This window comes from Psammomys obesus, unplaced genomic scaffold, assembly GCF_907164565.1.
Source record: "Psammomys obesus unplaced genomic scaffold, mPsaObe1.curated_primary_1811, whole genome shotgun sequence".
NCBI lineage: Eukaryota > Metazoa > Chordata > Mammalia > Rodentia > Muridae > Psammomys > Psammomys obesus.
The window spans coordinates 9,095,589-9,103,286 of record NW_026589732.1 but is presented as its reverse complement, the minus strand read 5'-3'; the positions used below and the strand labels follow the sequence as shown (position 1 = coordinate 9,103,286).

Genomic DNA, 7,698 nt, shown 5'->3' with positions numbered 1-7,698 from the left:
CACATGATAATCTCCCTAGATGCTGAAAAAGCATTTGACAAAATCTAACATCCATTCATGTTTAAAGTACTGGAGAGATCAGGGATACAAGCGATTTACAGCAAGCCTATAGCCAACATCAAACTGAACGGAGAGAAACTTAAAGCAATCCCACTGAAATCAGGGACAAGACAAGGCTGCCCACTCTCTCCATATCTCTTCAACATAGTTCTGGAAGTCCTTGCTAGAGCAATAAGACAGTTGAAGGAGATCAAGGGGATACAGATGGGAAAGGAAGAAGTCAAATTATCACTATTTGCAGATGATATGATAGTATACATGAGTCACCCCAAAAACTCTACCAGGGAACTCCTCCAGCTGATAAACACCTTCAGCAAAGTGGCCGGATACAAAATTAACTCAAAAAAATCAGTAGCACTCCTGTATACAAAAGACAAAACGGCTGAGAAAGAAATTAGAGAAACAATACCCTTCACAATAGCCCCAAATGACATAAAGTACCTTGGTGTAACCCTAACCAAGCAAGTCAAAGACTTGTATGAAAAAAATTTCAAGTCTCTGAAGAAAGAATTAGAGGAAGATATGAGAAGATGGAAAGATCTCCCATGCTCATGGTTTGGCAGGATTAACATAGTAAAAATGGCCATCTTACCAAAAGCAATCTACAGATTTAATGCAATTCCCATCAAATTGCCAACACAATTCTTTACACACCTGGAAAGAAAAATTCTCAACTTTGTATGGAATAACAAGAAACCAAGAATTGCTAAAACAATCCTCTACAATAAAAGATCTTCTGGAGGTATCTCCATCCCTGATCTCAAGCTGTACTATAGAGCAACAGTTATAAAAACTGCATGGTACTGGCATAGAAACAGAATGGTGGATCAATGGAATCGAACAGAAGACCCAGAAATAAACCCACACACTCATGGACACCTGATTTTTGACAAAGATGCCAAAACCATACAATGGAAAAAAGATAGCATCTTCAACAAATGGTGCTGGTCCAATTGGATGTCTACATGTAGAAAAATGAAAATAGATCCATACTTATCACCCTGCACAAAACTGAAGTCCAAGTGCAACAAAGATCTCAACATAAAACCGGACACATTAAATCGGCTAGAAAAGAAAGTGGGGAATACCCTAGAACTCATTGGTACAGGAGACAACTTCCTGAACAGAACACCAACAGCACAGGCTCTAAGAGCAACAATCAATAAATGGGACCTCATGAAATTGAAAAGCTTCTGTAAAGCAAAGGATACCGTCATCAAAACAAAGCGATTGCCTACAGATTGGGAAAGAATGATCACCAACCCTTTATCTGACAGAGGACTCATATCCAATATATATAAAGAACTAAACAAGCTGAAATGCAGCAAACCAAGTAATCCACTTAAAAAATGGGGAACAGAGCTAAAGAGAGAATTATCTGTAGAGGAATATCGAATGGCAGAGAAGCACTTAAAGAAATGCTCAACCTCATTAGCCATCAGGGAAATGCAAATCAAAACAACCCTGAGATTCCACCTTACACCCATGAGAATGGCCAAGATGAAAAACTCAAGTGACAACACATGCTGGAGAGGTTGTGGAGAAAAGGGAACCCTTCTCCACTGCTGGTGGGAATGTAAACTTGTATAACCACTCTGGAAATCAATCTGGCGCTTTCTCAGACAACTAGGAATAGCACTTCCTCAAGATCCAGCCATACCACTCCTAGGCATATACCCAAAAAAGGCTCAAGTACACAAAAAGGACATTTGCTCAACCATGTTTGTAGCAGCTTTATTTGTAATAGCCAGAAGCTGGAAAGAGCCCAGATGCCCCTCAACTGAAGAATGGATGCAGAAATTGTGGTACATCTATAGAATGGAGTATTACTCAGTAATGAAAAATAAGGAAATCATGAAATTTGCAGGTTAATGGTGGGACCTGGAAAGGATCATCCTGAGTGAGTTGTCCCAGAAGCAAAAAGACACGCATGGTATATACTCACTCATATAAACATACAATATAGAATAAACCCAGTAAAATCTGTACATCTAAACAAACTAAGCAAAAGAGAGGACCCTAACTAAAATGTTTAATCCCCATCCTGAAATGCAAAGAGGATGGACATCAGAAGAAAAAGAAAACAGGAAACAACATCGGAACCTGCTACAGAGGGCCTCTGAAAGCCAGAAGAAAACAGGAAACAACCTTGGAACCTGCCACAGAGGGCCTCTGAAAGCCTCTGCAGTATAGACTGTCAAAGCAGATGCTGAACCTGATGGCCAACTGATGGGCAGAGTGAATGGAATTTTATGTAAGAAGTGGGAAATAGTAAGACCTGGAGGGGACGGGAACCTCAGAAGGAGAGCAACAGAACAAGATAATTTAAACACAAGGAACTTCCCAGAATCATACTCCAACCAAGGACTATTCGTGGAGATGACCTGGAACCCCTGCACAGGTGTAGCCCATGGCAGTTCAGTGTCCAAGTGGGTTACATAGTAATGGGAAGAGGGACTGCCTCTGACATAATCTGATTGGCCTGCTCGTTGATCACCTCCCCCTGAGGGGGGAGTAGCCTTACCAGGCCACAGTAGAGGACAATGCAGCCACTTTTGATGAGAACTGATAGACTAAGATCAAAAAGGAGAGTAGAACCTCCCCTATCAGTGGACTTGGGGAGTGGCATGCATGCAGAAAGGGGAGGGAGGGTGGGATCGGGAGGGGAGGAGGGAGGGGCTTATGGGGGGATACAAAATGAATAAAGTGTAATTTATAAAAAATTAAAAAAAATAATGATAAAAAGGCAAATTATTCCACTAACAAATAGATTTATGACCAAATAAAAATTATTTGTAGTAAAGAGAATGTAGCATTATGATAAAAGGTGAATATAACCACAGAGATGGACAATTCTAAGCTTTAGTTCTCCTAACAAAAGACTGTCAACTGGCAAGAAGGAAATGACATAACAAACTTTAGATCCTCTCAAGTAGCAAGATAATAAACAGAGATTTATAATGGTATAAAATATTTGTACAAAAATAATTTCCACTCTGATGGAGCACACATTTTCTAAAGCATATGTAGACTGTTTTTAAAAATCAATGTTATGTCAAACTTTAAGCAAGTCAGCAATATTAACTAATCTACATTCTTTCCTATATGTACTTTAAAGACAATTAATTAAAGAATCCTTGTAGTCTGGCACAATAAAACACATTTGTAAATAACTGAAAGGCAGTAGTGTTATAACAAATGTTTAATAGTATATTCATGCCAGTCAGAATGCATATCTGTTAGAAACATCTAACATGACCACAGAAATAAGTACTAATTAAATATTGGCCTTCTTATATGTCAGAAAAAATTAAACATTTGAAACATGAAACCAAGCCTGTGATTTTAGTCACTGCTGTAGCTCTATTGGAGGTTTATATTTAGTGCCTATTTTGTTTGATTGGTAATTATACCATAATACTTGTAAAATATTTTACCATCATTTCTGCTAAAATAAACTATAATTCACTGATATTGATTAATTCATATTAAACTATGCTAGATACACTTATAGCCTTTTGAAATAGTCATATTTAAATTCTTAGCAGAAAGTTGATTTCGGAGAATAGAGGAGAGAAGGAAGAAAACAACAGAAAAATGACAAGGGAAAAATCAGAGAATTAAATTTAGATAAAAACCTTAAATGATTGTTCATGCTGGTGAGGATGTGGAGCAAGAAAAACACCCCTGCACTGCTGGTAAACTGGTACAACCACTTTGGAAATCAATCTGGCGCTTTCTCAGCAAACTGGGAACAGCTCTACCTCAAGATCCAGCTATACCACTCCCGGGCATTTACCCAAATGATGCTCCCCCATTCGAGAAGGACATTTGTTCAACTATGTTCATAGCAGCTTTATTTGTAATAGCCAAAAACTGGAAACAACCCAGATGTCCCTCATGGGTAAAGAAAGCATGGAATGCTACTCATCATTAACAACAAAGAAATGATGAAATTTGCAGGCAAATGAATGAAACTAGAAAAGGTCATCCTGAGTGAGGCACCCAGACCCAGAAAGACACACATGGTATATACTCACTTATCAGTGGGTATTAGCCATATAGTACAGGACAACCGTACTGTAATTCACAGACCCAAAGAAGCTATTAACAAGAAGGGCCCAAGGGTGGATGCTTGACTCTCACTGAAAAGAAGAAAGGGAATAGACAGAGGAAGTGCTTGAAAAGAGGGAGCAGGATAGAAGAGCGAATGCTGAGGAAAATGAGGGTGGGGACCAAATGTGGGGAGAGAATAGGGCAGAGGGAGGACAAAGGGCTTGCAGAAAGAAGAGAAACCATTGACAGGGGCATCTCTGGGTCAAGCGGGAGACCTACGACAGGATAGGCCCAGAGAGAGTTTGGGGATGACTATAGCTGAGACCCTTAGTAGCAGGGTCATGAAGTCTGAAGAGGCCACCCTCTAAGTAACCAGGCAGGACTCTTAGTGGAGGAAGGGGAAAACCAACCCACCCACAAAATCTCCGACTCAAAATTTACCCTGCCTACAAGATGTGTGGGTATCAAGATAAAGCAGGAATCGAGGGAATGTCCAAGCAATTCCTAGCCAACCTATGACACTAATGGCACTCTGCTATGCTTGCAGATAGGAGTCTAACATAATTGTCCGCTGAGAGACTTCACCCAGCAAACAAACGCTGAGACTCACAGCCAGTGGGCAGAGAGCAGGCAGCCATGTGGGAAAGTTGAGGGGGAAGTATAGAAGGAACCAGAGTGGAAGGCGCTCCACAAGAAGTCCAATAGAGCCAATTAACCTGGGCCCAAGGGAGCTTGCAGATACTGAAGCACCAAGCAAGGACCACCTATAAACTAGGACCCCTACACATATGTTCCTGATGGGTATCTTTTTCTCCATGTGGGTACCTTAGTAAGAGAAGCTGGGACTGTCTCCGACAAGGACTCTGTTGCATGCTTTTCAATCATTTCCTCCTGGTGGGGCTGCCTTGCCAAGCCAATGCAGAAGAGGATGAGATCATTCCTGATAAACTTGATGTGCTGGGGTGGGTAGGAGGGAGAGGCTCCCCTTTTCTGGGGGATAGGGGAGGGGAGATGGGGGAAAAGGAGGGTGGGTCTGGGAGGAGAGGAGGGAAGGGGCTACAATTGGGATGTAAATACATGAATAAATAAATAATCAAAGAATCCTTATAGTCTGGCACAATTAAAACATTTTTGTAAATAAGTAACTGAAGAGCAGTAGTGTTACGAAAAATATTTAATAATTATATTCATGTCAGTCAGAAGGCATTTCTGCTATAAACATCTAACATGACCCTAGGAATAAGTACTAGCCAAATACTGTACTTTTTTATTGGACAGAGAAAAAAATTAAACATTTAAAACATAAAACCAAGCCTGTGATTTTAGTCACTGCTGCAGCTGTATTTATTACTTATATTTAGTGTCTATTCTGATTGATTGGTAATTATGTCATAATATTGGTAAAATATTTTACCACCACTTCTTCTAAAATGAACTATAAGTCACTGATACTGACTAATGCATTTTAAACTGTGCTAGATACACACATAGCCTTTTGGAAGTATCCATATTTAAATTCTTAGCAGAAAACTGACTTCAAAGAATAGAAGAGAGAAGGAAGGATACAAAAGAAAAATGACAAGAAAAAAAAATAAGAGAATTTTCATTCAGAACCAGCATTCCAGGCATTGTATCATTGTATCATCTGATTGATTTACAGATGAGACGCTCACCTCCACACCTGACTTACATCCATCTTAAGAGTCTGTGGAAATTTTCTTTCTGAAGCTTAATGTTCTTATTCATTTTGAGTATTAAGCATACTACTTTAATAATCCATGTTATATAGACATTCTTTCATGCCAGAGAATGACTTATTCAACAAACCCTGGGCAAGAGACTAAGGGGAGTTTGTTGGCTAGGGTGATAATGGATTTCCAGGGTGAAGGCAACTAACCAACACATAAATACTAATTCTAAGCACTCTTTTTGTTGCTTCAGATAATGTGATTCTTCATGCAAACCTTGTGCATGATGACTTTTCAGTGCATGGACTATTCAGTGCCTCATTCCTAACCTCACCATTTTTAGGAAAACAAGTACAGTCATTAACAGAAGGGGTAAGGAGGCTTGCTAAGGGGTTCAAAGAGGGACATGGATATTGCAGGAGCATTTGGGGGTCTTGCTTGGGGTTTAACAATAAAGATAAGGAGACATCTGCATAGGATAAGGCTGTTGTCCTTTTGCTGGGGCAGTCTCTCAGCTAGCCATCTACTGTCTCCACCACAAGGCTCTCTTTGCTTTATTTCTCTGTTCCATTCCCATCTCTCTTCTGTGTCCTGCCCCAGTTTTGGTCAGTCTGCCCAAGTTCCAGCTGCCAGCACTTAATTCTGCAAAAAGCCACACTCCTTACACAAGCAATGAACAATTGAGAATACAGGGACACACCTTCATAGCCAGTTGAGATAATGTGTATGAAGGGTCACCCCAACATAGAAACAGAGAGTACGGAATGAAGGAACTCCAAAAGCCTAAAAGGGAAAGAGACTATCTTAATACTAGGGAAAAAGAAAACTGTAGATATTGCTATTAACGATAACAGAAATATTCATATAAAAGGGGTGGCTCTGACCCAATACATTCAGTAATGGCTGTATTAGGGCAGATTAGTCATCAGTGGTGTGTCCATGGTGGTCATAGGATCAGTGGGACTGTAAATAATATCACAGATACTCTTCCCCATTGATGGTTAATGCAGCACTCTCACAATAGTTATGTTATAGAACAAACTTAGATGTTCCACAGCAGATGACTAAAGAAAATATTTTGTATATGTGATTAAGCACACACACAATGGAATTTTCTTTATTAGCTGTAAAGATGTTGTTTGCAGGAAGATGGACACAACTTCAACACATCAAGCAAATTAGGCCAGTTTCTGAGAGACAAACATGCTTTCTCTTACTTATAATTCCTAGATTTTATGCAGATAAAAGTAGGGGCTTAATGGTAATGAAGATGACTGACTGGGAGTTCAGGGCAAGAACAAAGGGTAGGGAATTGTGGAGAGTATCTTACGTAGACTAATACAAACATTTAAAGTAGCCTAGAGGCCTTCCTACTCCCGTGGTCTTTGTGACTTCCACCATGGTGTACTGTGGCCATGGCCAGAAGGTGCGGAAGGTGCAGAAGGTGATGGTGCAGCCCTTCAATCTCATCTCCAGACTCTTGTGAAATAGATCTGGAATTCAGGTTTGACTGTATGAGCAAGGTTGTGTGTGTCATTGGCTTTGATGAGTACATGAACCTCGTAGTAGATGATGCAGAAGATAATCATTCTAAAACAAAGTCAAGAAAACATCTGGATTGGATCATGCTACAAGGACATAGCATTACTGTCCTCCAAAGTGTTTCCAGCTAGAAATGGTCAAGCACGGAAAGAGTTGAGAAGACAGTTCAGTGTTTTAAAGGTATTTTGTGCTCTGAGAACAGTCTGAAACATTGATTTGTATTGTTTTAGTGTTCCTTATCCGGTGACAATAAATGCTGTGAGACTGTTTTTGTTACAAAACAAAACAAAACAAAACAAAACAAAACAAAACAAAACAAAACAAAACAAAACAAAACAAAACAAAACAAAAC

At 39.7% G+C, this 7,698-nt stretch overlaps 1 pseudogene; it reads left to right on the top strand.

Moving 5' to 3' along the window:
• Positions 1-7,203: 7,203 nt before the first annotated feature.
• LOC129675368 (small nuclear ribonucleoprotein E-like) lies at positions 7,204-7,477 on the top strand (annotated as a pseudogene).
• Positions 7,478-7,698: the final 221 nt, after the last annotated feature.